Consider the following 21,694-nt stretch of genomic DNA (forward strand, 5'->3'; position numbering starts at 1 on the left):
AAATCAGGAATAGGGGATCCCTGGGTGGCGCAGCGGTTTGGCGCCTGCCTTTGGCCCAGGGCGCGATCCTGGAGACCCGGGATCGAATCCCACGTCGGGCTCCCGGTGCGTGGAGCCTGCTTCTCCCTCTGCCTATGTCTCTGCCTCTCTCTCTCTCTCTCTGTGACTATCATAAATAAATAAAAATTTAAAAAAAAAAAAAAAAAAAAAAAAAAAAAATAAAATCAGGAATAAAGGAAAGATGTCCACTATTACTACTTTTAGTCCATATGAGTACAAGGGAGAGAGAGAGAAAGAAATAAAAGGCATAAGGATTGGAAAAGAAAAAAAAAGTAAATCTATAATTAATCTTGCTGGCATAATTATTTGCACAGAAAACCAAAACAGACTGATTAATAGTACCAATAAGTGAGTTTAGCAAAGTTAATAGATAAAAGATCAATATGTAAAAATCAATGACATTCCTAAATTCTAACAAAGAGTTAGAAAATGGACTTTAAAAAATACAGCTTAGAAAAAGATCAAAAGTGCAAAAACTTAGGAGGAAACTTAAAATATTTCCAAAAGCTAAAAAATAAAATCAAAAGCCTTCACCAAATTATATTTTTAAATGTATAGATAGGGAAAATCCTATTAATGCATAGGAAGACATGATTATCCCAAACTCAATATACAAAGTGAATGTAATTCCAGTCATAATTTAAAAGTATTTTTCTTAGAACTTGTCAGCATGATTATATAATTTATAAAAATGTCATCTGAATAGCCAAATTTGAGGCTATCAATTTTGAGGAATACCCAAGCAGAGGAACTTGTCCTACCATCTTATAAAGACTTTATTACCAAGTTATAATAACTTATACAGTGTCATATTGGTTCAAGGATAGACAAACAGACCAATCAGGTATGATAAGAGGGTCTCGAAACAGATCTAGGTATACATGTAAACTCACTATATCACAAAGCCAGTATTACAGATCAATGAGTAAAAAAATAAAAATGATTATTTAATACATTGTACTGAGAAAATTATCCATAAGGAGAAATGCAAAACAACAGTAAACAAAAAAGAAGTTGAATCTCTAACTCACACCATGCCCCCAAATTAATTCTACATGGCTTAAGGATTTTAATGTGAAAATCAAATTTTAAAGTTCATCTTATAGAAACAAATGTATGAGGATACATTTGTGACTTTGGTATAGAGAAGGATTTAAGACTTCCAACATGGAAAGCACAAATCAATAAATTCCAATTATCCAATAGAAAAATAAAGTGTGTGGTATAGATATAAAAACAGAAGTAAAAGATTTAATTAAATGCTTAAAGAAATGCTTAACCTCATCAGCATTCAAACAGATAAAACAAAAATTGTAGTACAATGCCATTTTACACCGACCATGTTGGTAAAATTTAAGAAGTTCCACAATCCTCAGTGTTGGGAAGGTAATGTCAAGAACTCTCATGACAATCACTTATAATTGAGTAATATGACTTTACTCCATAAAACTGAAGATGCAAATATCCTATAAGGGTAAATATGTATATTTATACCCTAAAGAATTTTTGTACATTTATTTCAGTAGAAATGAACAGAAAATTTATAGTAATCGCAATAATTGGAAACAAATCAAATATCCATAAAGTAGAATGATAATGTTTTAGTATATCATACAACTGAATACTAGATAACAATAAAAAAGAACGAAATGGAATCTTTCAGAATGACAGACAAGCTAAGAGTTTGATGGACCCTCTCCCCAGTAAAACAATTCAGTGAAAATTACAAAACACAAAAATTTAAAGTCCTTATAAATTATCTTAGTACATACAGCAAACTAGGAAATATTCACTCAAGAAAACTGACTAAATCTCAGTCAGAATCTAGCAATATATAGAAAGGATCATACACCATTACCAAATGAGATTTATCTCAGGAATGTAAGATTAGCTCAATGTAAAAAGTCATTTAATGTAATAATAGCAAGTAATTTAATAAAACCTTGATTAGAACCAAGGAAAAAATAAACATAGATATGGAAAAAAGCATTTGAGAAAATCCAAAATAGAAATAGAAAATAACTTCCTGAACCTAATAAAAATCATGAAGATTATATATGAAAAAAAGTCACAAATAACAATTATATTTAATGGTGAAAAATGGAATGCTTTCCCCCTGTGATCAGGAACAAGACAAGGACATTTGCTCTCCCTACTTTTATTCAACATTGTATTGGAGGTTCTAGTCAGAACAATTGAGCAGATAAAAGAAATAAAGCTTCAAGATTGGAAAAGAAGTAAAATTACCTCTATTTGCAAATGACATGATTTTTTTTATTAAGAAAAATCTTAAGAAATCCCCTAAAAACTATTAAAATAAACAAGATTGTAGGATACAGAATATTAAAAAAACAATTTCTATGCACAGTGAATGATCTAAAAATCTAAAAATGAAATTAAGAAAATGTCATTTACAAAGCCATCAAAAATAATAAAATACTTAGGAATAAACAACAATAAAAAGCACAAGACTTGTCCCCTGAAATCTTAAGAAAAACCTTCATATAAGGGGAGACATTCCATGTTCAGTAATTGGGAATTTTAATATTCTTCAGATGGCACTATTCCCCACAATGATCTACAGATTTTTTTTTAATTTTTATTTATTTATGATAGTCAGAGAGAGAGAAAGAGAGAGAGGCAGAGACATAGGCAGAGGGAGAAGCAGGCTCCATGCACCGGGAGCCTGACGTGGGGTTTGATCCTGGGTCTCAAGGATCGTGCCCTGGGCCAAAGGCAGGCGCTAAACCGCTGCGCCACCCAGGGATCCCTGATCTACAGATTTGATGCAATTCCTATCACACTCCCAACTGACTTTTTTTTTCTTCGCAGAAATTGAAATAGCGAATTCTAAAATTCACATGGAAATGTAAGGGAATGAGAATAGACAAAACAATTTTAAAAAGAACGAAGTTGGAAAACTCATACTTCCCAATTCCAAAACTTACTACTAAGCAACAGTAATTAAGACAGTGTTGTACTGATGTAAGGACAGATCTGTAGATCAATGGAATAGAACTGAGAATCCAGAATAAACCTTCACCTTTTACAGCCAATTGATTTTTGATGTGGGTGACCAAACAATTCAATAGGGGAAGGAATAGTCTTTTCAGCAACCAGTGTGGGGACAAGTGGATATCCACAAGCAAAAGACTGAAGCTGGACCACTAACACCGGATACAAAAATTAACTCAAAGTGCGCCAGACATCTAAATGTAAAAGCTAAAACTATAAACTCTTAGAATAAAATATGGGAGTAAATTGTTGTGACGTTGGGTTAGGCACCGTTTTGCAAATACAATACTAAAAGCACAAGCAGCAAAACATTGATACATTGTATTTCATCTGAACCTTAAAAATTCTGTGCTTTGAAGGATACTGTGCAGAAAGTAATAAAAACGCAGAATGGGAGAAAATAAATGCAAGCCGTAAATCTGATAAGGGACTTGTATACAAAATACAAGAACTCTAACAAATCAATAATAAAAAGATAATTCAGTTTGGGGTGCCTGGGTGGCTCAGTGGGTTAAGCGTCTGATTCTTGATTTCAGCTCAAGTCATGATCTCAAGGCTGGGAGATGGTCTGTGCTCAGCAGGGAGTCTGCACGAGATTCTCTCTCTCACTTGGCCTCTGCCCCCCTTACTCTCTGTCTCTAAAATAAATACATCTTAAAAAAGAGAATTCAGCTTAAAAATGGGCAATAATTTGAATATACATTTATCCAAAGAAGATACACAATTGGCCAACAAGCACATGAAAAGATACTCTACATCATACCATTAGGGATACATGAATCAAAATGACCATCAGATACTTCTTAGTACCCACTAGGATAGCTATATTGTTAGTATTTTTAAAAGCAAGATAGGTGTTGGACAGGATATGGAGAAATTGGAACCCTTCATACACTGGTAGTGGAAATATAAAATAATTGAGGATTTTCCACTCATCATTGTGAAGATATCCTTGCTTTGACTTCTTCTATTTTTACTGATGAAAAGACTGCTGTCCTCTCATAATTTTACTTGTTCAGATCATGAGTCTTCTCTTTGCATTTTATCCTCCCAAGTTTTTGTCAGGATTTGGATCTGGTGTTTCCTCTCTGGATTTGCTGTGGATTTCCGTCTAAAAATCATCCTCTTTGAGTTCGTTTGCTTGTAGTCATGTATTATCTCTTCACTATTGCCTCTCCATTTGTTTCCCTTTCTGGGAATTCTCTTAGGTTTACAGTAAGCTTCTTATTTTCTTTGATAATTTCCATCTCTTTTGATTTCTTGGTGATTTCTAATCATCAATGTTTCATTAATACTCTCTTCAGCAGTCTAATCTCCTGTTCAACCCATATAATGAGTGTTTCTTTTTTTCCAAAGTCTTTGGTCTTTGTTTCCAGAAATTCTATTAATTAAAAAAAGAGAAAATTCCCTTGTAGTTTTTATTTCTTCCTTCCTTTCTGAATATTTTATATATAAGCTATATATAACTTGATTTATAAAAATTTTAATTCCAATATAATTAACATACAGTATAATATTTGTTTCAGGTGTGCAGTATGGTACTTTACCACTCCCATACAACACCTGAAGCTCATCACAGGGCTTAATCCCCATGATCTATTTCACCCATCCTCCCCATCCACCTTCGCTCTGGTAGCCATATGTTTATTCTCTACGGTTAAGAGTCTGTTTTTTGGGATCCCTGGGTGGCGCAGCGGTTTGGCGCCTGCCTTTGGCCCAGGGCACGATCCTGGAGACTCGGGATTGAATCCCATGTCGGGCTCCCGGTGCATGGAGCCTGCTTCTCCCTCTGCCTGTGTCTCTGCCTCTCTCTTTCTGTGTGTGACTATCATAAATACATAAAAAATTTTTTAAAAAAGAGTCTGTTTTTTGGTTTGTCTCCATTTTTTTCCCTTTGTTCAATTGTTTTGTTTCTTAAATTCCACATAGGAGTAAAATCATATGGTATTTGTCTTTCTCTGCCTTATTTCGCTCAGCATTATATTATCTAGCTCCATTGTTGTTGCAAATGGCAAGATTTCATTTTTTGTGGCTGAATAATATTCCATACAGGGGCACCTAGGTGACTCAGTCAGTTTGGCATCTGACTCTTGATCTCAGGTCATTAGTTCAAGCCCTATACAGAGACTTCTTTAAAGATATTTAATATATATATATGTATATACATACGTATGCTTGTATGTATATGTACAAGCATATACATACATAAGCATACATAGGTATGCTTGTATACATACAAGCATATGCATGTATATACACATATATGCATATACGCACATATATACATACATATTTATGTATACACACATACACACACACCACATATACCGCATCTTCTTTATCCATTCATTGATTGGCCATGGGCTGCTTCCATATCTTGGCAGCACATTGTAAATGATGCTGCAATAAACATGGGGCTGGGCATATATCTCTTTGAATTAGTTTTTGTACTTTTTGGATAAATACTCAGTAATATAATTGCTGGATCATAAGGTAGTTCTATTTTTAGCATATTGAGGAAACTCCATACCGTTTCCTAAAGTGGCTGCAGCAGTTTGCACTTCCACCAGCAGTTCATGAGGGTTCCCTTTCTCAGCATCTTTACCATCACCCATTGTTTCTCATGTTGTTGACTTTAGCCATTCTGACAGGTATGAGGTGATATCTCATTGTAGTTTTGCTTTGAATTTCCCTGATGATCAGTGATGTTGAGCATCTTTTCATGTGTTTGTTGGTCACTCGTGTGTCTTCTTTGGAGGAATGTCTGTTCATGTCTTTTGCTCATTTTTTAATTGGATTGTTTTTTAGGTGTTGAGTTGTGTAAGTTCTTAATATACTTTGGATACTAACCCTTTATCAGATATGTCATTTGCAAATATTCAGTATATTCTTAATTTCATACACACACACACACACTTTTAAAATAGAGAAATAAAGGAGGAAATAGAAACCTCAGGGTACAATTATATATAATATACAAACATATATAAACCTTTTAAAGAGTGTTCTTTTATAGTTACTAAGGTCTAGATTTATCCATATTGTCCATAAACTTTCTACTATAGTAAATAGTTTACTGCTATTCTTTTGAAAGTTTTGACTGTAAGATCCCCTTCACGCTAGAGAATAGGGTCGTTTCTTAGTATAGATCAGGGAATCTTCATTTATGTAGGTATCACTATGGGACATTTGAGTTTGCCTTCTCTGGGGTCCAAAAAGTTTCCCTCTCTGGACCAATTACAGGTATATTTCTTAATTTGGAGTTCCCTCCCATTGTGTAGTGTGCAAACTTGTTCCTACACCCCCTCTCCCTTTTTTTTAAAAGAAGACTAGAGAGTTCTAATCCCTTGTATGGGATTCTTTTTCTAGTTCGATTGGATGACAGGTTTCCATGCCATACCCATTGACTAGCATGTGGAGCAAATACTTTACTTTCATAGAAAGGATGGCCTTTTGCACTTCCAATTTTATGCAGAAGTTCACTATTTTCCTCCTATTGAGGACTCAGGCTGAAAACTAGACTCTTGTGTCCAGACAGGCATCAAAACCTCAGGAATTTGGTCTGTGTATTTGGTTCTGTTGTCCCTGTGACCCATTTGGCTTTGACTACCACTCATAGCCTTGGCCTTGTCTCTTCTTTATTTATAACATTGAGGGATTTGGTCTTTGACACGTGCATCTAATTTCTATACTTTTTCCCTATTTCTTTATGTTGGAGAGGAATAGTCAGAAGGAGCTTCCAATGTCAGCTAAGACCACCCAGTGACTGTAAGTTCTCTTTTATATGTTTTTTTAAGATTTTATTTATTTATTTGAGAAAGAGCATGAGAGAGAGAGAGAGAGCACGAGCAGGGGGATAGGGGAAGGGATAGAGGGAAAAGCAGACTCCCCACTGAGCAGGGAAGCCAATATGGGACTCAATCCCAGGGCCCTGAGATCATGACCTGATCCGAAAGCAGGTGCTTAGCCAACCAAGACACTCAGGCACCCCCCTCTTTTTTTATTCTTAATGCTATATACATACATCTTTTTTTCTCTCAAATAGCTTTGGAAATGGTTTACCTGTTTAGGTCTACTTTTTCATCTTTTAAAGCATTAAACTCAGAAATCCCTTATTTTCATTCATTCTATCATGTTTTAGCAAAAAAAAAAAAAAAAAAAAAAAAAAAGACTACAAACACTTCCCTGGGCAGTTACTGTTACATTCCACGAGTATTTTTTTTAATATCCTAAGTTGAAATTTTTCCTTTTTCAAGTTTTAATTTAAATTCCATTTAAATTCCATTTAGTTAACATAGAGTATAACACTATTCTATAGGTTTTGATATAGGATATGCTCATTGTTATTCATTTCAAGTAGTCTTTTCTTTCTGACCCTTGTATTATTTATTGCTGTGTACAAATCAGCCCAAAATATAATGGCTTAAAAGGCCAACATTTTTATCTCATAGAGTCTATGCATTTGAGTGTGACTTAGTCTTTTGGCTCTGGGTCTTCCCCAAGGCTCAATTATCTTAAGGACTGAATAGGGAGGATCCGTTCTTTGTAGGCTATTGGTCAGAGGCTTCTTGGAGGTCCTTGCCATCTGGGCTTCTTCACAGACCATCTTATAATGTAGCAGCTTGCATCATCAAAGAGAATGTGTGAGAGCTGGAGATGGAGAGAGAAAAGGAATACCAGCAAGACAGAAGCCCTCATCTTCAGTAACCTAATCACAGAATTGATACCATGTCATTTATCATCATAAAGGAACTTTCCCTGGCCTATTTAATGCTTTTATTTTAAATTCAATTTTGTTCAATATTAATATTGTAAAAGTCTGCTTTTTAAAATTATATTTGACTGATAGACCTCTATCCATCCTATTTCCATAGCTGAATTTTGTGTGTGTCTTCATTAAATAACAATCATGGGATTTACTTGATCAGAGATCATTTTGGCTTCATAAAAAGTTTATCTCGTTAAAATTGTTGTTACAGGAGCTTTTTTATTCTTTTGCTTCCATATTTTTCAGTGAAAAAATATGTATTATTAGATTCTAGTAGTGGTTGCTATTACTTTTTATTATAGTTTGATAAATAATGTTATATCAGTATTAGGTACACAATAGTATTTTAATTTATCTTTTTAAATGTTTTAAAGATTTATTTATTTACTTTAGAGAGAGAGAAACCACAGGTCAGCAGTGGGGAGAAGAGGGAGAGAGAATCTCAAGCAGATTCTCTGCTGAGTGTGGAGCCCTATGTGGGGCTCTATCTCATGACCCTGAGATCATGATCTGAGCCTAAATCAACTGACTGCACCACCCAGGTGCACTGTAACAATATTTTTAAAATACAATTTAAAAATAACTTTTCATTGTAGGAATCAAGTATAAATGCTATCATCAAAGTGAAAGTCATTAAGAAGTTTAGCTTACTGTTCCATCTCCCCATATCACCTGTTCCTCCCACGTCTCAGCATAGTTTGCTTTTTTTCTTTCCCTTTTCTCTTTCCTTCTTTCCTTCATTAATTGCTTCTTTTCCTTCATCAATTCAAGACACATTTGTTGATTGCCAATAAATGTCAGGAAATAGAGTAAGAAAAAAATTAGTGTTCAGAACTATATACTTCTTTCTCCTTCCCTCTTTCCCTCTCTCAGATATAGATACAATCTAGATTTAGAGTTAGCTTGGATTATAATATGTGTTAAGAAGGAAGATAAAGCAGAAAAGGGATATTGAGTGTCAAGGGGGTCAGAATTGCTGAAATGATTTAGAAGGTGGTTAGGGAAGGCTCTATGATAAAGCAACATTTAAGCATAGATCAGAAGGAAGAAAGGCAGCAAGCCATGTGGGTATCTTGGGAAAAAGAATTTTGAAAAAAGATTCTGAGACTAGAGATTTTTGTTGAAGAACAGCTAGGAGGCAAGGTAGCTGGTGAAGATTAAGGTAGGGGGATATTTATAGGATATGAAGTCACAGAATCGATGATAGGAGTGGGGCCTTCAAGGTCATTCCAAAGACCTTTACTCTGACTTTTGTTTTAAAAGTATAATTATGTCAAATAAACAAGGGGAAAAAAGAGTCAAAAAACATAGGAGAATGAACTGGTCATTGCCAAAGGGGGGGGAGTAGGAAAATGGGTAAGGAAAAGGAAAAGGAAAAGGAAAGGAAAGGAAAAGGAAAAGGAAAAGGAAAAAAGGAGAAAAAGAAAAATATAATTATGTTTATAAGCAAATTTCAGAAGGCAAGAATGACAGGAAGGCATTATTACAGTGATCTAGATAAAGAAGGGTAGTGGCCAAGATGGTAAGAACTGCTTAGATTCCAGAAAAACTTTGAAAGCAAAGCAGCAAATAGGATCTGCTGAGGTTTGGAAATTAGGTGGAGAAAGAGACAGGATTCAAAACTTCCTCTCAGGGTTTTGGCCTGAACAACTGACAGGAAAGGTTTGCCATTGATTGAAATACTACATACCATGGGAGGAGTGATTTTCAGTGCATTACAGAACGACAGGCTGTTAGGCATCCTTGTGAAGATGTTGAACAGGCAATCTGATATGTGGGCCATGGAAATGCAAATCTGGACTTCAAGGGAAACTTCTGTGCTAGAAAAATAAACTTGGGGATTCATCAACACCAGGATAATATTTAAAGTCATGATACCACGTTGGTGTGCTACTGTAGTGTGTGTGAATAAATATAGATAGACCAGAAGAGTGAACTCCGCTGCATTTCTGTTTAGAGGTGGAGGAGATGAAGAGGGACCAACAAGGAGACTAAGACACCAGTGTTTATAGCAGGAGAACCAAGAATGAGAGGAATCCTAGAAGCCAAATGAAGTGTTTAGAAGGAAGGTAGGATGGCTACGTTAATGCTGCTGATAGGTGAAGAATGAGGAGAACTAGGGTGTTATAGTCAAATTTTGCTACATGGGGGCTACTGTATACCTTTCCCTGAGCTCTTCAAGTTAATGCAGTATGGACAAAGACCTGGTGAACATAGATTCAAGAGGGAATTGGAAAGACCAAAGGAAGATAGCACTTGTAACCCATTCTATCGTGGTGTCTTCCTGTAAAGAAGAACAGAGAAACAGGATCATAGCTGAAGGGAAATAGGAGCTAAAGAGAGCTTTTATTTGAGAGGTGTTCCAGCTTGTTTGCCTCCTCTGGAGAATATCTAGAAGAGAGGGAAATATTAATGATGCAGGAGATCTGGGGGATAATTGTTATGGGTGATTGGAATCCACAGCACACTGGAACTTAGATACAGAGTCAGACTATCTAGGGACAGCTGCAGGTGGGGCTGGGAGAGGTGTTGGTGGAAGTACTCTAGAAATTCTGTGTTCATGACTTCTATTTTCTCAGTGCAAGGGGAATCAAAACAATGAGAGGAGGTGTCAAAAGTTGGTGGAGCTGGGAGAGGGTGTGACATAGTCTCGGAGAGAGAGAATGGACTACAGAAATATGGGAATATTACAAGAGAGGTAAGAGCCCTTTTGAGGTTGGTGGACATGGAGTGAAAGTGAGACAGGTCACATGGTTGTGTTTTCCATCAGCTACATTTAGTCACCTGCATGCTGATGGGAATAGGCTGAGAATCTGAATTTAATTAAAGGCAGTGTTTTGGCTCATCAGTAAAATGGCAAGAGGCAAGGGAACTGGAGATATACACCCGAGTGAATGTATGCCATCGTTGGAATGAATATACCAGAGAAGTAAGCTGTGAAGAGAGACAATGGTGGTTGGTGAATGGGACATTTAATGTCAAGTTTTTGGAAGAGGTGCAGTTATTGATAATGACATGTTCTAGAGTTTGAAAGTAGGTGCTGGAGGTAGTGTGGAGGGCAAGCTACTTGGAAGAACAGATGCCAAAGAACCGAGAGTACTAGTTATTACTGAAATTATCATTGACATCCGTGCTGCCCAAAATGACAGCCACTAGCACTCATGGTTATTTAAACTAATCAAAATTAAATAAAACTTCAGTTCCTTTGTTGCACTCATCACATTTGAAGTGTTCAATAGCACATGTGTCTAGTGGTTACCATATCAGATAAGGAAGAGACATCATTTCCAACCTTAAAGGAAGGTCTATGGAGCTGCTCTGCATAGATACTGATATCCATACCATCAATGATTATGACAAGACTGACTCTGGAGAGAGGGACAGTTAGTGAGTGATAAAATCTTCAAAGGATGAATACTGAAGAGGGTATCTACCCTGACAGGTGTGGAAGAGAAAATATCCACTCTTTGGTAGGGATGATAGGGAGCAGTGTCTTCAGGAGAGAATCAGGTGTTACAATAAAGAAGTAAAAAATCATTATGGAAAAAGCTGGATGAATATATAGGGATTGATAGACATTGGAAGGTTTTGTGGAGTTGAGAATGGAAGATTGAATCAGTCTAAGGAATTCACAGAGCTATACAGGGATTAGTATCCAGGTGAAAAAAGATAACCTTAATGCCCTGAGCTTCTTAAAGTGACTTAGGTAAAGAACAGAACATAATAAGGTTATTTCTGAGGGTCTGTGAGGCAGGTGGTGTTTCTGAGGCTGTGAGTCCTGGTGGGGAGGGATGAGTGGGCTCTAGGCAATGGTGCTCTCAGGGCTGGCAGGAGGGAGTCTTACTAGGAGTCACTGGTATAGATACATGTATATGGTTATATTTTGGTTATAAGATCTAGGTAATAGTTATAAAATTGTTTTTACATATTATATAACTTTTCCTGAGATAATTATCTTTTTTGCATTGTTTTTAAAAGAGCTTTACAACACTAGACATTTTTAAAGATCAACATTGTTCAGCCCTTTTATATTATGACTTCCCAATTTTCAGAGTTCTTGATTTTACCCCATGTCAATTGATCGCAGTATAACTTAAATGCTTTTTTTTTTTTCCAAGATAGGTATGTGGGCAGCCTATCTGGGGGGCTTTTTATCATCTGGGAATGTCTTTCTGTTGTCTTCGTATAAGAATGGCATTTTTCTTATCACGTAATTTTTGGGCCATAGCATTTCTCCTAGAACTCCAGGTGTTATTCCATTATTTTCTGGAATGTAACTTTGCCGAGAAGTTCGTGGTAAATTGATCATTATTTCTTTGTAAGAAATGTCTTTTTTTTTTTTTTTTTCATTCAGCCTGAATACCAGTAAGGTATTTTGTCTGTATCTTTGTATCTCAAGATTTTTTTCCAGGCTGAATCTAGAAATGTCTCTTAATTAGTTTGGCCTGGAGTGAGCTTGTTCAATACATTACCCTTCCCTCAACACAGGGAAGATTTCGTTCTGCTACTGCATTCATTCTAGGCTCCAGCTCTTCATTTTCTCTATGTGAGATGGTTCATATTTTTAAAATTATTTTTACTTTTTTACAGAAACTTATTCACATTTTGCTTCTATGGCATCAGATCTGGTCTTCATTGAATCAACTGTGTGTTTTTATTATGCTTTACAATTTTATACTCTTTTAAAGTTATTTATAGCTTTTAACACATAAAATATATTTAATGATTATATACATTTTTGAACATGATAAAATGGATACTCATAATTTGACATCCATCATTAAGAGCTGAACAGCACGGATACCTTTGGAGGCACACTCACCAGCAATCCCAACCTCCATACTTCCTACCAGATTTTATAGCATGATTTTAAATTTTGTGTTTACAATCCCCCTGATTTTTTAACTGTTTAATTTTAGAATGGTTTTATATTTACATTAAAAAATTGTAAAAGATGGTTGAACATTCCCAGATAGTCACTTGGCTATTTTACTCACCACATTTCAATTTGGATTATTTTGCAATTCTTCTGAATTTAATCCCTCTTGTTTCCACCTAGTCTGCCCTTGTTTTGCTTTGTTTGCTGGCTTTTAATAGAGTCCATTTCTTGTGACTTTGTATGGAGGAAGGTAGGCAGTTTACAAAAATTTTCATTTCCATCCTTCAGCAAATTATCTTTAGAGTATGTTTTTCTTCTGAGCCCTCTCATTGATTTTTTAAAAACAGGGTGGTAGTAAAGGTAAACTGTTTTCTCTCAAGCCTTGCTCTATGAAGTTCATTCTTTGCATTTTAATATTGTTGGTAATTAGAAAACTAAGGATTTTTCTTTTCTTTTAAGCAGATAACCAATAATTGGGAAAACTAATTAACACTATTAGGGTCCTGAGAAAAATTCTCACAAACGTCGTGGTTGGAAAGAGTAGAAATGACTTATCTCATAGTTCTGAAGGCCACAAGTCTGAAAGCAGTACCACTGGGCTGAAATTGAGGGTACTGGCAGGGCTATGCTCCCTCTGGAGGCTCTGGAAGAGAATGAGTTCCTTGCCTCTTCCAGCTGGGGGACTGCTCACGTCCTTCCTCTTGTGGTTGCATCATGTCAATCTCTGTTGTCTTCATATCTCTTCTCCCCTTTGTGAACAAGGTCTCCCTCTGATAAGAAGAGGTGTGATTGCATTTAGGACCTGCAGAATAATCTCCACATCTCAAGATCCTTAACTTAATCACATCTGCAAAGATCCTTTTTCATTATAGGTAAAATTTATAGATTCCAGGATCGGGACCTGGTATCTCCAGGGGGCCATCATCCTACCTACCATAGGCACCATGTACCATGATCTAGCAACTCTATACATGCATATGCATGCATGCGCACATCCGTGCACACATACACACTTTTTTCTACCAAAAGACATGTGAAGAAATCTTCCTAGCAGCCTGACTTGTAGTGGTCAGAAACCAGAACAATCCAAATATCTGTCAACAGTAGAGGAGATGGATAAGCTCTGATATAGTCATACAATGGAATACTTTACATCAATGAGAACGAAAGCACTAAAACTACATGCAACATGCATGAATCTCACACGTATGATGTGACTGAAAGAAAGCAGATAGAAGAGTAAGCCCTAGAAGAGTTCACATATATAATATCAAATGCAGGTAAAATTAGTCTGTGGTGTTAGAAGTCAGGACAGTGGTTACCTTGGAGGGGCAGTGACCAGAAGAAGGTGAAGGGGGCTTCCAGGATGTTAAAAAGGTTCCTTGGTCTGGGTGCTGGGGGTAAAAGCTCAATTTACGAGAATTTATTCAGTCACTTACTTATGCTTTGAGAACATTACCAAAAAAGGATAATTGACAAAGAAAGCTTACAGTTTTCTCAAGGCCATGCAGAATCATTGGGGCAATGTCTACATGGTTGGAGCCAGAAGGAAAAGGGGTCCCAACTTTAAGTTTAAGTCAGGGATTCAGAAGTTTGAGATTATCATAGCCTAAGAACAGGTCAATGATATAGATATTTGGAGGTGTGTCAGCTCCCCTCAAATTTTTTGAGAAAATGTATAAAGAAAGAAATCAGTTGATAAACATAGGATTTGATAAAGTAGAGGTTTGACCTGAAGACAGGAATTTGGGTCAGTTAAGCCAACCAAGTCATTCAGCATCAAGAGCTATAGTATCAAGATGCTGTCCAATATGGTACCCATTAACTGCACATGGCTATTGACCACTTGAAATATGGCTGTTCCAAATCGATTGTCTTTGTACAGAACCTTAGCACAAACAAGTTGAGTAACTGCTTTTTATGCTAATCACAGGTTGAAATAAACTTGAGATGTATTGGGTTAGAGAAAGACTATTAAAAGAAATTCCGTATTTTTCTAAATTTATTAAGATACAACTACTAGAAAATGTCAAATTACATTAAATGACTAGCATTTGTGACTTCCATTCTATTTCTCTTGGACAGTAGTGATCTAGACCAATAAACCTGATGAACAGCTAATAAGTGAGTAACAGCTACATATTTTTCTTGCTCACACATGCAAGGACAGGTCTAAGCAGGGTTGGCCCTGCGATGGGAAAACTGAAGTGACTGGAGTTTGGTAGCAAGCAATTACAATTGAACTATTATTATAACTGAACTCTATTATAACTCAACCATTATTTCTGAGTTCTCTCATTTTGGGGAAGCCTAATTGTTCTAAACAATGGGTTTCAAACTAAATCATTGCTGCTCATTGGGCTGTTATATAATCTCTTAGGCTTATTAGGTTTGATCTGAAATAATATGTAAATACAGTATACAAATGATGCTAAAACTGTGGTAGGTGCTAGTATTCTTGAGTTTCAAGTATGAAGAAAACAATAAATATTTTCGAGGCCTTGATGAGAAAAATTCTAAAGGTTTTCCTTTGCAGATTCTTGGGATGCTTTAGACCAATCCTGGGCCATTCCAATGCTCGGTGTCTCTAGCAAATAAGGAGGACAAGCTCACAGAAAAGTCAGGCCCCAGGATGTCTCCTCCTTCTCATTGTGTACATTCAGCTTCAAGGAATTAATGCCTGGATCACAAGGATTTATTCTGTATTCAAAGCACTCGGCAACATCAATCCACTCCTTCCAGTCCCAGATGCCGGCGGGCCACCCCATCAATCATTCTCACAGACGCCCATCAGCGTGTCACCGCCGTGGCAGAGATCTGTTTTGGCAGGCTCGCTGCAGGGTACACGTAATCAGCCGCGACGCCACACTTAACCGTGATTGATGCCAGTCTTTTGACAATTTCTCCTGCCAGACCCCTCCATCATTCTGTGGCAATGTTCTCCTGAGTGCTAAATAATTTCTCTGAATTATCACAGCCACTTTATAGACTGACTTGCAGAGATGGCTTGTTGTCACAGCTGCACTGGGAAGGATTTTTATCTTGTGTGTCCTCCTTGGGTTTTTTAACCTCTGATGATCCTTCCCATGTTTCTATTGCTTTCTTCATTCATCATAGTGGTGGGAATGGTAGTTTGAGGTAAATTAAAAAAAGGATATTATAGTCTGTGGAGGTGGGCAGATGTCTGAAGTCCATTTCCAATTCTTTATTTGGCTGGTAGTATGACCTTGAAAATGTAATTATTAGTATGCCTCTGTTTGTTATAATGATGCCTTTGTTACCACTATGTCTCCTCTACAAGATGTTATGATTAAGACTCTGAGACTTAAGGGGTGGCTTGGTGGTTGAACATCTGTCTTTGGCTCAGGTCATGATCCCTGAGTCCTGGGATTGAGTCCCACATCAGGCTCCCTGCAGGGGACCTGCTTCTCCTTCTGCCTATAGCTCTGCTTCTCTCTCTCTCTCTCCCCCCCCCCCCCGCCCCCGTGTCTCTCATGAATAAATAAAATTTTAAAAAAGAGGATCTGAGACTTTAGACAAATCCAAGTAAGTGTCCTCCTCCTCCCTTATGATCTGGCATTTGATGTTGGCCATAGAGCCCTTCCTAATCTGCACTTGTGCAAGATGACTTCATCCCCTCCCTTTCCTTCTCCTTTTTCCACCCTTTACCACCAAGCCCCAGCTCTACCCCAATAGAGAACTGAGATGGAAGCATGAGTAGATGGCACATTCAAATGGCCTCAGAACCTCCTCTGGTCACAAGAAGAGATCTGTAACCAGAAACTACAGATATGCCAAATAAAACACTTACTGGATCCTCATTGATAAATGAATGGTACTCTGATTTCATGATATCCAAAAAGTCACTGAAAAAGAGGGATAGTCACATCGCAATTAGTAGGACATATTCCAAAGATAAAAAGACGGAAGGTGGTTAACTTCAGCTTCCACATGAGGTCAGTCATCCTTTCAAACAGTCTTTCTTGAAATGGATTATTTCACCTAAATGCCAAATTTGGAACATTTTTTCCTCTTGCCTAACCTCCTGTAAATCCCAATGAATAAAATAATCAGTACTCATAAAGATTCTTGGGAAAACATGGACTTACCCATTCAGTTACATCAAGGAAAAAGGATATTATCAAAGAAAATAAAATGTAATTTTATTCTTTGCTTCTCATATTTATCCTGGTTCTTTTCAGTCTGATAATCCTTTTGTTGAAAACTGGACATTTACGGTAATATATTGCTGTGACTTTTGATACTAATCCTCCCCGCCAAGGGCTTGTTTTTCTCATTAGCTTATTATTTTAGTGATTTTGCTAGGCTATTGTAGAGAAGTCTGTTCCTCACCACCCCCCTCTGCCCAGTGTGAAGCTGCTGATGTTGCTCCTTAGACAGCATAGCCTTGGGTCTGTGTACAGTCAATATGGGATGATAGTTATTTTAGGGCTTTTATTTTGGAGCCTTTTAAAAATTGTTTTTGATGGTCTCTTCTCTTGATTTCACTGGTAAGCTGTCAGGCCGGTCTGGTATCATGCCCAGCCATTAGACTTCACTAATTACCAGCTGGCCATCCTATTGTCTTTGACCTTGCCCTGGCATAAACTGCTCCATCGTCTGATCCAATTAAATTCAGGATCCCTTGTAGCAACAGATGTTGATACCAGACTTTGAAGTTTGCTCCAATTCTAGGAGGGTTTTTCTTAGCTATATTCTTCCTTGATTCTCTCTGGTAAACTAGTCTTACGGTTTAACCTGTGGCTGTAACAGAGCCTTCAGCCTCTTCTTAGTCCTGTATCACCAAGATCTCCACTGTCTTCAAGAGTATCCTTATGCTTGAACTTTCCCACAGTCTGTTTCAAATAAAGCCAGCTCCTTCGAGGAGAGCTTCAGAGTCCTCTGTTCTTATGGGTTGCTTCTTTCCTTGCACAAGTCTCAGAACCACTGTTTCAGAGCCGGGGAGAAGAAATAACACTCTTGCTTTGGAAACAGGGTTCCGGGTGGTGATGGGAGCTTGTCTCTTACAGCGTGGGACCTCTGGCTTATGGGTGAAATAGCTTATTATGCCTGTGACAGAGCCTCAGCCTTGTGTGCAGAGAGACTGGTGGAGAAAGAGCACCCTGACCTCTTGTCCCCATTTCTTAGGAATTTAGTACATGCAACCTGGATCCAGAAGAACTGAGCAATTCCAGTGGCTTGTACCTTCTGGAAAGATATTGTATCCCTTGGTTAATGAGGAGCCAGGGAGTCTGTCTTCTTGGTCATAGTTACTCAGAGTGAAATGTCCATTAGGCTGAACTGGGGGGTAACAAAGGAGGGAGTGGATCATGGCTCAAGTGCTGTAGATTCCTGCTGTTTTAACTGAGATTTAGGTAAATTTTCTTGAACAAACGTTCATTCATTTGGTCCATGCCCTTAGGATAATTTCCAGCAACTTTAAAGGTTTTTTTTGTTTATGTATATATAAACAAAAATATATTTTAAAATATATTTTTATATATTATATATTTATATATATTTAATATTTATAAATATTATATATATTTTTTACCAGTTATGGTTCTCTTCTGAGGAACAGGTCCATGAGCCCTTCATGCTACCATTCTAGACATGGAACATCCTATTTGCCCTTTTTCATTTTATATCTAAAAGTGGGGAGAAAACTATTCATAGCTGACAGACCATACAAATAGGTGATAGGCTGGATTTGGCTTGTATGTTATAGTTTGCCAATTCCTGCTCTATCCATGGTAATAATGCTGATTTCCATGTCATTTATGGCTCCTGCCTCAAAATTTTATACTCACACATTACATTTGCAATTTAAGATACATTTTTCTGCTGAGCTATTAATGAAAGATTTTATTCACCTGGGCATACTCAATTATTCCTAAGGTTACATAATTCTGCTCTCACCGGTTGTACCTTCACCATTCCTGGTGCCTACTCTTTGATGCATAGGTAGGGAGAAGAGTGAAAAAGGTAAAAAAAAAAAAAAAAAAAAATTAAAGTCCCTACATGCCTGTACTGGCAAGACTGATGTTCCTTTTCTGGTGATCATCATTGTTATTCTAGTTCACTGTCTACAAACAGTTTAAGAATTAGTAATTTCTTTTAATAAATCTTGATCACTAAGGACCTATTCTCAAATAGTTGTCTTAGGGATTGGTGGCGGGGGGCTTCTGAGAGCTTTGTTGTCCAGCTGGTACACTTATACCATTGTCCTCTGATGCCTGAATCTCCCCTTTTTATGCTATGAAGATTCTGAGTGGTCTAGAGCCTCCAGGCTCATCAGTCTTCTAGAGCTCTAATTTTGGAAAGCATGAAAAAAGATTCATCTTTTATACTTCTTGAGAATATAACTTTGAAAGGTGTGACGTTATGGATTAAATCTTGTTTCCCTAAAATTCATATATTGAAGCCCTAACCTCCAAAGTGACTGTTTTTGGAGATAGAACCTTTAAAGATGTAATTAAGGTTAAATGAGGTCAGTAGAGTGGGGCTTTAATCCAACATGATGGTGTCCTTATAAGAAGAGGAAGAGACAACCGGATTATGTGTGCATGGAAGAAAGACATGTGAGGACAGAGTAAGGACATAGCCATCTGCAAGCCAAGGAGAGAGGCCTCAAGAGAGACCAACCTTGCCAACACCTTTGACATTGGACTTCCAGACCCTAGAAGTGTGAGAAAATAAGTTTCTGTTCTTTAAGCCACCAAGTCTGTAGTATTTTGTTACAGCAGCCCATAAACCCAGGAAGACAGGGAACAGTGTTGTCCACACCACCATCCCACATCCCCTAGTGGTTTTCCTACTGCTCTGGGAGAGGTCACCAGGCCCAGCAGTTAATAAGACACACCACTATGAAGTAAGGTGTACCCTTTTACTGAAGCAACTATCAAACTTCAAAAGTAGTTTTCTTGGAAGTCCTTCCTCTTATCTTCAAGGAGGCCGAAGTGGCAGTTTTGAAAATTCCCTCATATCCCATGGGAAGAAGAAGAAAGGGGACGCTGCCACAACACCAAACATTGTTTTACCTTCTCAGTCATGCCACACATTGACCATGATGTTGGCTGCGGTGGTGGTGGTGGCGGTGGCGGCATTGCCCATACTGCCAAAATGGCATCTCTCAATAAAACCTGTGGGGTGAGGTCTCATTGCCAAAACTTGAGGAATTATCTGAAATTATTATGAGGCTCTCAGTCCTTTTTGTTTTCAACTATAGTATTTAGTCATTTTCCAAAACAATAGGAGTGATACTTATCTACCCTATCATTCTAGTGTACAAAATCCTACCATATTCCTAGAAACACAATGATAAATCTATTAAAAATTACTGAGAGCTGATTTTGTCTAAGATGCATATAAAAGAAACTATCTCTTGTCTGGTTAATCATGAACAAAAGTAAGCAGGCAGAGTTCTTTGACAGGCTGGTAATACATCTAAGGTAATATATTCAATGACTAAACCAAGCTAAGCTCTCTTAATCATTTGGTAGGGATTTCTTGCCACCTGGTTGGCAAACAGGTATGCCTGGATTGCTGAATGGTTTCAGGTCACTGTTCTCTCCTCTGCTATGGATCGCTTCTTGTTTTGGCTCCAGTCCTCTCATGGATTATCAAAACTTCAATTCTTCCTTGAGCAGCAGCTTGCAACAATGGTCTTGAAAAGATGGGATTAAGGAGCAGGAGTGGGGGTGGGGGTAGGGGAGCTGGTTTCATCTTTATCAACATGCTAAGCATGGCCACACTATGCTGCCCAAACCAAGCTAAAACTTTAGTGAAAACTTGAGCATAATGGAAGAATGACATCTCATAGATAATCAAGCCCAGATACTAGATATGACCCTTCTTGGTCATGCTTCACAGTCCAGCACTGAGGTTGCTTCCATGTAAAGAAAGTCTGCCACATGTTTTTGAAACAGAGAAAGAGAAAGAGAGAGCAGAGAAGGGAGGGGAAGGAGGGAGAGGAAAAGGGAACAAAGAGAGAAAAGTTCTAGCTCAGGATCATTGCTTCAGGTCTGCTGAGTACTCACTTGTGCATCCCAGATCCCTCCCCTTCTGAGATAATATAGGCTTTGGAGATGCTCACCACTTTCATTAAAAAGTAAACCAGCACCCAGCCCCCTTCCTTGGTAGTTACCCATAGCCTTGCCCTAGAGGCCTTTGAGGACTTTCTGTCACATCACAAACAACTAGTATCAGGACATTTATCAAAATCTAGGAAATTTGGTTTAGAATAATGCTGCTAAGGTGTACGACTTTAATATGTGATTCCACTGAATGTCAGCAAAGTCCAGTGTCTTTATGCTTCTTCCATGGGCATGAGATGAAATTATGCCCCAGAATTCTTCCTATTATTTTCTGGTTTCAATCCTAATTATTTGTGGGTATATGCTTCAATGAAAACACAAAAACACTCTCTCTCACACACGTGCGTGCATATTCAAACATCTTTCAAAAGCAAATTTCAAGTGAAATGCAATCTCTAGCTACATTTATGAAAAAAAGACCTAAGTGATATCTAGATGTTAAATTTTGCAAATAAGATAAATTTGATATTTTAATGGGATTAGACTTTTTTTTTTTTTGCTTTGCTTTTCCTTTTCACTACCAAAAGTCTATAGAAATAGACTCTGTAGAAAGAATTATTTGACCCCAAAAGCAAATCTAAGTCTCCAACTTCTCATAACACTTGAAAGTTTGAGATTGCAATTTTTTCCATTCAGGTTTCAAAACAGTTCGTCTTTAGGGCACAACTTCAAAATGCCCTTCTCCTTAGTAGTATCTGTAGGGAAGTTTTCCAAACATAAGAATCCTGAGTCCTAAGATACAAACAGTAGGCGATCAGTCTCCAGAAAACCCCAGGAGAGCAAGCCCTCCACTGGAAGCCTGAACAGACAATCCCTTCCAGCTAGAGCCAGATTTTTCTGACTCCCTTAATCTTCAAACAGAAGAGAAGTGGCCAA

This window comes from Canis lupus, chromosome 1 (assembly GCF_048164855.1).
Source record: "Canis lupus baileyi chromosome 1, mCanLup2.hap1, whole genome shotgun sequence".
In the NCBI taxonomy this organism is placed as follows: Eukaryota; Metazoa; Chordata; class Mammalia; order Carnivora; family Canidae; genus Canis; species Canis lupus.